Consider the following 10,148-nt stretch of genomic DNA (forward strand, 5'->3'; position numbering starts at 1 on the left):
CATTTAAGTGCGTCGGCTTCGACGCGTTCTTACCCCCCGAGCGAATATCCGTTGAGGATCCCCCAGAGGTAAAAATTGTAGAACGAGGCGGTTTCGCCTCGCATACCGCAGGTGGAGCTGTAGCCCCCCCAGATGAGCCGGCTTTGGGGGTTGGCTTCGACTCCCCGCCACCCCTCGAAGGCTTATTTTTTTGTTGGTGTATTGTTTTTTTGTTGTTGTTGTTATCTTTCACATTCTTTTGGGTCCCCACTCAGAGCCGCTATCCAAAACCCGAGCGTGTAGTCGCCTTTAAATGGTCCCATAGCTACCTCTGAACAAGACTATGGCGAGATTTGACCCATGCCCTTATGGGGTCATGAGTTCAGAGCCGACCAGCGCAAAGACGGGAGTCCTCTCAACCGCACCTACACCACCAACTTAACGGCGACGGGAATTGGAACGTACCCTGAGGCCTGCCAGGGTTTTAACGGGACGGGGGCAGTTGCGGCATTAGCCCACCAGCCATTTCTGCTGAGTGTCACCCCAGCATACTCAGGTGGTAGAATACCACAACCACCAGCTCAGGGATCGACAAATCCAAAACGTTTTCAGTCAGAGGACGAAGCCAGGGTCTTTACCGTTCAGGTTAAGAGGCCGTGGAGGCCGCAGGCCATTTGGCGTTACCCAGGATGCAACGCGCGGAGGCGACCTGCTCTACACCCCTGAGTTAGGGTGTTTTTCAATAAAATTCTGAAATAAGGCGTTATTCAATCACATTTCAAAGTTTTCTAAGATAGGGCGTTTCCGAACTGGCTGCCGAGATAGGTCACGAGATAATGTAACTATAACTATAGCCAAATCATTTGTTGAGATAAATATATGTATATAGTTGACGTAACTAAACTCTTTTCTTAGTGTACTTGCTTTGTTATTGAAAGCTTTAAAGGAAATTTTTTGTTAGTTTAGAGTTTTGAAATAGGCCGTTTTTCCAGCAAACAAGAAATGTATATACTTTTATCGATGTTTGTACAGAAACATTTTCTTTCTTTTTCTACATAAATGCGTGAAAACTTTCTGGTTAATCGGAGCCTATCACGCAGCATTGGCGATTGGCATAAGCCGCAGGGTGCACCAAAGTGATGAATAAATAATTGAAAGCGCAGCAGGGAGATACTTTTAGGCACTCTTAAATGATGAGCTCGCAAATCAAGTTACCTTAATGAAAGCAACTAAAAGATTCATATCAAAAATATAAAGATTTCAAATGAGAGATGTTTACGAAGTTTTTTTTGCTTCCAGATAAAGAGTATGGGTTCGATTTCATACACATTTTATATACATACAGTTGAAGGCGAGCTCAATCGTAAACATATAATTACATATACCTACATTTAATATGTATATAACAATAACTAGGAAAAACTATTTTCAAAGCGAAAGAACGAAGAAAATGGAAATTGTGTTTGCGCATACATATGTATACAAATGTACATATAGAGTTACATATGTGCTAACTCACATGAGTGCCCCAAGATTACAACATTGGTATGTACACTGAGGGAAAAAAATATTAAAATCAAATAGAAACGTAATTGATCTTACTATAAACGTCAAAGAAAGTACTGTATATGGGTAAATATTCAATTCAGTTACGCCTATATTAAAATGACCGCGTTCGTTATGAAAAAGCATCCGTGAAGTGAATAATCAAGATAAAAACAACAAAAAAAAGTATTTAATTTGCATGTTGCCTGCAGCGGAATTCGAGACCTGACCATCTCTGGGTATCAACAAATTGTGCGCACTCAGCTACACCCAGGCATATAAATTTGCTTTCAAATGTTGAATATCCATCAACACCACAGCGCGCGATTTGTACGGATAAACATGTACTATGTATGAATGTGTGTGTTGTCACCGCTCTCAGAGCGGCGCTCTGCATGCTTGGGGTGCGTATGTACACTCATATATATACTCAGATGTGAACAGTTAAATACGTGCGTAATAAATTTTGTATGAAAATATTATTTTTAAATTCGAACATTTTTAAACGATAATCAAATATAAAGTATTCATTTTTACTATGCATTATTTTCCTCAGTGTAGAAAACTGCTTCAGAAAAAAAATAAATAAATCAGCTGTTCATAAAACTTGCAACTTCTAGATTTGGGTTTTCGTAGTTTCGCGCAGGTTTCTCTCTGGTTGCTGGAAAGTTACTTGATAGTTCTTTACTAGAAAGTACAAAAACAAAATTTTTACCACCTTTGGAAAAATGTGGAAAAAGCAGCAAAGTCTTAGATAGTCACATCTCCTCATACTGATGAGCTCTTGTTGGTTATACATTTCCTGTACAAGCAACTACTTAAAAACTTAATATGTTTTAGAGCAAACTTGCCTCTTTTTATTCGAATGTATCGCATATGTTTGTAAACATATAAACGAACTGGTGCCTAAAAATACAGCGAGGATAGTACGGGTACCATTTCTCCGATTCTAAAATTTCTTGACGACGTTTGTACATCCAGAAAAAAGTCAGCTAAAAATATTTATCTTAATACATGATTTCGTAAATATAGCCAAATAATGTAAATATTAACAAATCATGTGTTGAGATAAATATATTTAGCTGACCTTTTTCTGGGTGAACCTTGCAGTAACGAATAAGTTGATTCCATATCGATAAAGAATCTAACGACGATTGCCGATAATTGCAAAAATAAATAAATAAATATGGCAATCTTAAAACCTATACTGTTCAAAATGCTTTCAAGTGTATTGAAGTCGACACTCAACTAAATGTGTTTCTCTCAACACATTATTTGCTTATAGTTATATTAGTTGCATTCTTTTGCAACCGAGCTACAAAAGAACACTCGCTTAAATGACGAAATCCACGCAAAGCAACAACCAAACTCGGCTATTTATCCGAGCTCAGCCAGGTCGGTTAAAAAATACGCGACCTGAAGAGTAGTGTTGTTAAGTGAAAAACTTGATCTATTGTGAATTGTTAATGGGAAAGTGGAGAGGGAAATTTGTGTTTCCTTATATACGTGACTTATATTTTAAATAAGTTTATATATTACGGAAATACCTGGCACTATTCCTCATTTAAATTGGTTCATGTTTCTTACCAGCTACCAACAGGGTTGCTTGAGTTGCTAAAAGGAAATTTTACCCGAGTTGAGCGTTCTTTTGCCATTCGCTTACTAAAAAATTCAGCTCTAATTTGGTTATATTTACCGAAATTACTTGTTATTTGTGTGCCTTTCCGTATCTTTCGAATCAATTCTCATATAAAAATATAAGAGTACCTTTAATTTCTTCATGACGCAATGGTCGGATCTAAGCCAAATTAGTATGGGACACCCTCAGAAGTACCATCTTTTCTTAAAAAAAAGTTATAGAAATCGATTTACGTGGTCAAAAGTTATGCGGTAACGTACATACATAAAAAAACAAAAACAAATTATTCCGACGAATTGATAAACTCCTCCTTTTTTGAAGTCGGTTAAAAAGAAATGTTTGGAATTTAGAATCTCAAGCAAATATTGACTTCCGAAAGAGGCTTTTTGTAAAATTTTTCATAATAGTGCTCTTTATTTGTTAAAGCTCACATCTTAGTTTTTTCGCAAGGTTATAATTTACTATGATTATTATGACAACTAACATTTTCGATTTCTAATTCTGACACCATCAATTCGTCTATTTTGATTGATTGATGACTTATATATATTAAATGCGACTTCAATTTTTTAATTTCGAATTTACGTATAAACAAGCAATATTTCAAAAATTAATGAAAGAAATCCGAAAAGTTATTTCAGAATGGCTCTAAAAAATCGTCGCTGTCTTTCCAAGATAAAATATTTCCTGGAGCCTCTTAATTACTATCCACAAATCCAACGAAAGTGATTCATGCCAATTTTTCGAAATTTCGAAAAGATATTTTTGTTTGCGTCCCAGTTAATAACAAAAGAAAGAAACCAAACTAGTGGAACTGTAAGGCAAACGAGCAATAAGATAGCTCAGAACTAATATCTTTCAGATCAGAGTATTCATACCCATGTTCATGTGTACATACATACATTCATGTAAGTATGTATGAACTCATTTGTGGCTGTTCATGCAAATTATCAAGCTCAAAGATCTTGCTTTGAGATATATGTGTGTAAGTACGTAAATACTTACATTTTAATGCATACACACATTTAAATCGTTTATAGGTTTTACAGAATTATATGGATTTACTTTTTAAATTAAATTATGTAAAAATACAATAATTAACCTATTCATTGTCAAAAAGCACAAATTAACATGCAAAATCGTAAGCATTTGCATTAGCGATACCCAGCTCAATTGAAATCCCTTTACGTGATTACCGACTAACTGCAATTTTTTTTCAAAAAGCTTCACCTTTCATTACGTTTGCATACTGGCAGTACCAGTGATGCCACGAATTAAGTGGGGGAAAATACCTCAAAAAGGTACCGATATTATGTTTTATTTTTTCTCTTTTGGAAAATTTTGGTTTAATTTAATGTCGGGTATTACATAAATTGATTTTTTTAATTGTTTTATTTGTATTGTTCCTAACAACGTCTTATTTCTGGGATCAAAAAGCATATTTACTTAAGTCGACTTAAAACGAAATTGAGTTGTGCAGCGCTATCTCATATCATAAAATTGCAAAAATCCGTAACTAATTAAATTCAAATTATAAGTCCCCACATCGTTTTATCCAATACAATTTTTTAGTTAGTTGCGTCTTTTTTGCATTTCAGCGACGGTGTGAGATAGGTTCTTTCTATATTAAACGAACTGTATATACACAGTTTTTTTTTTGAATTGTTCTATTTTTGTTCTAAAAAATAAAAATAAAACTATTTTTATTTCCATTTCCTTTTAGCTCCTTAAGTTAAGGGGTTAAGCAATATTATAAAAGGAAAAACCTTAGTTTTTGTGAAATTTCTATGAAAAAGGGTTTTATTAATTATATTTAATTATTATTATTAATCAATGATTCCTATTTCCGTTAATATGTACATATCGTTACCTTAGTACAGAAGGCCCTATTTAACATTTTTGTTTTTTTTTTACGTAGTGAAAAGAAAATCAAGATATTTACCTCCGAATTCTTTTGAAAAGCTCTATTTTATCTACAATGTAACTAGTTTTATGCTTCGGCAGTTATTTTTAAGTTCTTAAAAGTTTTTAATGGGTAATCTACCGACTCTTGCACAAAAAAAGGATTTGACCGAAAATTAGTTAATTATATACAATAGTTTCCAGAAACAAAAGAAATTTGTTTTACAAAAATATCGATAGCAAGTAAAAAAGTATCTTCATATAACCGGCGCACGCATTAAAACTATAAACTGCATAATAAACAAGGGTGCTTTTTACCGATTTCAATCATTTAGTTGAAAATATTATTGTGAGTATCAAATGTTGAAAACATTGTCAATGCCATTTTTCAAAAATGTATAATACTCTCACTAAGCCATAATCGCTCATTTCGATTTTGAGCGAAGTGGCTTCTTTAGTTACTAGCGTGTTTCGTGTTTCTTATGAAATATCGTAGTTTTTTAATTTTTCGAAAACACCATTATATGGGATGTGGGCGTAGTTTAAAACAATTTAAAAATAAAACTTAAAATGGAGAAATTCACTCATTATGGCATCACTGAATGCTAGATTTTAACAAACATATTCATACTTACATTTATGGCTTTTCGGTTATGTGATCAAACAGCAATTTGCTGCTCGTCTCTAATGAAGCACATAATTCTACAATTAAAATTTGATTACATCTAGCTGCATGATCGCTTGGTTTCTAGTTTGATTAAGCTGCTGATTTTCTTCTAGGTGAGATTCCATTTTAGACTAGTCCCTTTAACAATTTAGTCGTTTGATCGAATTCTTTTAATGAAGCCGTATTAAGCCCTAATTAAGTATTAAAAAATATTCAAATAATTTTAAATAAAAATATTAGTTAGGTTTATTATTCCAGAATTTCATATATACATACATATATAAACGCATATTTACATGTAAATAAGCTAAATTAAAACTAAATGTACATTGTCTAAGGACTGTAAGTGATATTATTTATATAGAATTTTTCGGAAAGAAATAAACCGAAATATGATTTTTGCAACGAAACGAAATTAGTATTTGACATCTATGTATTTATTTAGAATTATTTAAAGCCAAAAATCATTTTCCGGTAATTTTTTTGTAATAGTTTCAAAAATTCAAGATAGACTATAAAACACAAACTTCATAAACATATGATGTATGTATGTATATATGCCTGTACCCACAAATTAGTGTGTAGGAAATTCTTACTTGTTTTTACGTAAACTTTCTCTTCAGCGGGACAGGAATTGGACTACTATCCATTAGTTCACCCTTCCGTTTGCTTACTCGTTTCTTCTATTATTCCCAGCAGTGTTGCCGCGCCGTCTCAAGAAAATGTATCCCTGACCAAGCCAAAAATGTATCCAAATGTATCCAATTTTCTTTTTTTACATATAAATCTCATAATTTGTAAGAAAACCAAACATTTTCATGAAAAAGACATAATTTAACCCATCCTAAGGACCTGGAATACATGTGCATAAAATCAAACATTTGTAATTTCAATTTATAAGGTACATTTTTTGTGCATAAGTATTTTGCAAAGTAAATATAATAAATAGCAAGTACACTCTAAAAAGAGCATGTAAAACTACTACTGAAAAGTATCTATTTTTCAACAAGAATCTGTATAAATATACGTACAGGATGTTCAGTATTTGATTTTGAACTTGAGATCTTTAAAATATACACATATATAGAATGTTTAAAATTGCAAAAATTATCAAACTACAAATACATTTCATACTAATAATAAACATTCGTTATGTAAGAGTAAACAGGCAATGATTAATTTTATTACACGGCGTGCAAATTTGCACACATTAAAAGAGGAAACTTTTTACCTCTCTCAATATGCGCAAATAAACAAAATTTTTTTAGAATGTAGTCTTTTTAGTAAAATTCATTAAAGTTTCTTTAAATAATTCAAATTTAAACTAAATTGAAATCTTCTTTCTTTTTAAATTAACAAATGAAAATATGTGATATGAAAGAGATTACTACAGAAAGGCTATAATTTACTTCATATATATATCGTCGTTTAAAGTACAAAACCGCGTATTGTCATTCTGCAAAACCGCGTAACTGACATTTGCAGCCAAAAATTGGATTTGCTCACACAAGCTCTTGGCTCAATCCTTACCCATTCGTCCTGAAATATACTAGCCAGAAATGCGATTGCTTTATAAAAAAGAGAACCATTTTTAAATATAAGTGTTTTTACTCTCTACAAAATAATTTATGCAACGTCACATACGCGGTTTTGCATTACCTTGATACGCGGTTTTGCATTTTGTTGATACGCGGTTTTGTACTTTAAACGACTATATGTATATTAAGATCTGGTTTAAAGCATCCTTTTAAGCTAATTAAAGCAATCGCGCTTATACCAATTTTGGTGAGATCTCTCATATGTTCATTGCTTCGTTCACAAAAAAAAAACAAGTAAGAGCAGCGCTGTCTTCGGCTATGCCGAAGGCTTCATACCTTTCATGAACATCTGCAAATTTTACTTTGACAGATTACTGCTTTTGAATACATCTGGATACATCGATAGAGGAGTTACATACTTATATAAAAAATCGCCTCTAAACAATCAGAGGTATGGAGGATATACTTTATATGGCACCAATCTAAGTGATTTTCACTGCTATGTGATCGGTATGTAATCCGGTAACACAATTTATTGGGTTTAGTTTCCTACATAAAGGAGATATATCGCAAAAACTGGTATCTGAACAATCAGTGCTATAGGATATAAAGCTTATACAGCATAGATTTTGACGATTTTCTCAGTAGACTTTGTATTATTATTTATACAATAGCTTACGAAATTTATCGGTTTTAGCTGTCCAAATGAATTAGTTTTACATTAAAACCCCATATCTGAACAATCAGTTATATGGAGGCAATATATAAGTTACAGTGACACAATATTTGTTAGTTTTACTGTAAATTATCTGTTGATAATGAGTGAAAATGGTGCGAAATATCATGTTTCTAGCTGCATATATTTAGAAGTTATAACAAAGAATCTCATATCTGAACAATCAGTTGTATGGGAGCTATATGTAAAAGTGACCCGATCTTTGTTATTTTCACTGTAAGTCTTCTGTTGATAATGAGTGAAAACAGCTCGCAATATCGTGGTCCTAGCTACATAAATGGATGAATTATAACGAAAAATCTCATATCTGAACAATCAGTTGTATGGGAGCTATAGGTTATAGTGACCCGATCTTTGTTATTTTCACTGTAAGTCTTCTGTTAATAATGAGTGAAAACAGCGCGAAATTTCATGTGCCTAGCTATATAAATGGAGGAGTTATAACGGTAAATTTTATATCTGAACAATCAGTTGTATGGGAGCTATAGGTTATAGTGACCCGATCTTTGTAATTTTCACTGTAAGTATTCTGTTGATAATGGGTGTAAGTACTGCAAAATTTCATGTTCGTAGCTGCATAAATGGAGAAGTTATAACGAAAAATCTCATATCTGAACAATCAGTTGTATGGGAGCTATATGTTATAGTGGTCCGATTCTTTCGGTTCCGACAAATGATTAATACATTATAAAAATACACCCACCTACCAAATTTGATCCGGATATCTCGAAAACTGAGAGACTAGGTTGCATACAAACAGGCGGACAGACGGACAGACGGACATGGCTAAATCAACTCAGCTCGACGTTCTGATCATATAAGTATACATTTTAATGGGTCTATCTCTTTTTGTTCTGGTACTTACAAACATCGGACCAAAGTTATAATACCATTTCATGCTCATGAAAGGTATAAAAATGCTTTAATTTCACGCTTAAGTAGCGACCATATTTAATGAAAATCGATTTTTGAACGAAAAAAAACTTTATAGGAAATATACAATTTTGGCCTATTTAAAAAAGTATCCACATTTATACTGACCGGAAAAAATAAGTATCCCGCAAAAATTCGTTTAAAAATGTATCCAATTGGATCTATTTAGATCCAAACGGCATCCCTGATTCCCAGCAAAACTACCAGACTTATGTCATGCGTTAATATGACCCCAGCTGGTTACGTACCACACACAAATGCACATACATACTTATGTGTATATATAAAGTAGTGTTGAACAAAATAGTAGTGTGGCAGCCAAGGGTAAACAAGTTTTAAGAAACCTAAGCGCCTGGGTTTCCGTTGATTTACATATCCGTATTGAATATAATTTTGATGAAAACAGATTCTAAGTGGCAGGTGAAAATTTGTACGTACCGCTATTATACTGACGCTAGAACTAAAGTTCAAGTGAGCCCATGAGCGTCAAGTAGCCTAACTGACATTTCAAAGAAAAGTTGAGGTGCACCTTAAAATGCATTACTAGAATCGAAACGGTAATAGCCGTAGGCCGCCTTTTTAGTTTTCTTTCACAATAATATTACTGTAGCATCAGGCAGGTGCAATGCACTTTTTAGTACAGGACCGCATTTATTTTTTACAAATCCTGCTTTCTCGTATTACTGCAATTTTTTTTTAGATAGGCTCCTCTGGCCCTCATGACCTCAAAAGTGTTTTGGATAAAGCAGAGTACGTTTTACAATGCACTGAGGGAAATAAGGCATAGTAAAAATTAATACTTTATATTTGATTATCGTTTAAAAATGTTCGTATTTAAAAGTAATATTTTCATACAAAATTTATTACGCACGTATTTGACTGTTCACATCTGAGTATGTACGCACCCCAAGCATGCAGAGCGCCGCTTCTGTATATTGGTAAATATTCAATTCAATTACGCGCATATTAAAATGACCGCGTTCGTACTGAAAAAGCATCCGTGAAGTGAATAATCAAGACAAAACCTAAAAAAAAATTTTATTTGTTGCCTGCAGTGGAATTCGAACCCGACCATCTTCGGATGTTAACTTGTGGCAAGTATCTTTGCGCACTCAGCTACACCCAGGCATGTAAATTTGCTTTCAAATGTTGAATATCCATCAACACCACAATGTATGTGTTGTCACCGCTCTCAGAGCGGCGCTCTGC

At 33.5% G+C, this 10,148-nt stretch overlaps 1 long non-coding RNA gene across 1 annotated transcript in view; it reads right to left on the bottom strand.

Annotated features, from left to right (window-relative positions):
- The window catches only part of LOC118738103, a 64,753-nt gene extending 58,268 nt beyond the window's left edge, over nucleotides 1-6,485 (bottom strand). The window contains exons 1-2 of the long non-coding RNA XR_004992876.1: nucleotides 6,329-6,485; nucleotides 5,701-5,923 (exon numbers count right to left, since the gene is read on the bottom strand). This is a non-coding gene — a long non-coding RNA (uncharacterized LOC118738103). The remainder of the gene's footprint in view (nucleotides 1-5,700; nucleotides 5,924-6,328) is intronic.
- Between the last annotated feature and the right edge of the window lie 3,663 nt (nucleotides 6,486-10,148).

The sequence above is a fragment of the Rhagoletis pomonella genome, unplaced genomic scaffold (genome assembly GCF_013731165.1).
Source record: "Rhagoletis pomonella isolate Grant_MI unplaced genomic scaffold, Rhpom_1.0 Rhpom_scaffold_00004, whole genome shotgun sequence".
In the NCBI taxonomy this organism is placed as follows: Eukaryota; Metazoa; Arthropoda; class Insecta; order Diptera; family Tephritidae; genus Rhagoletis; species Rhagoletis pomonella.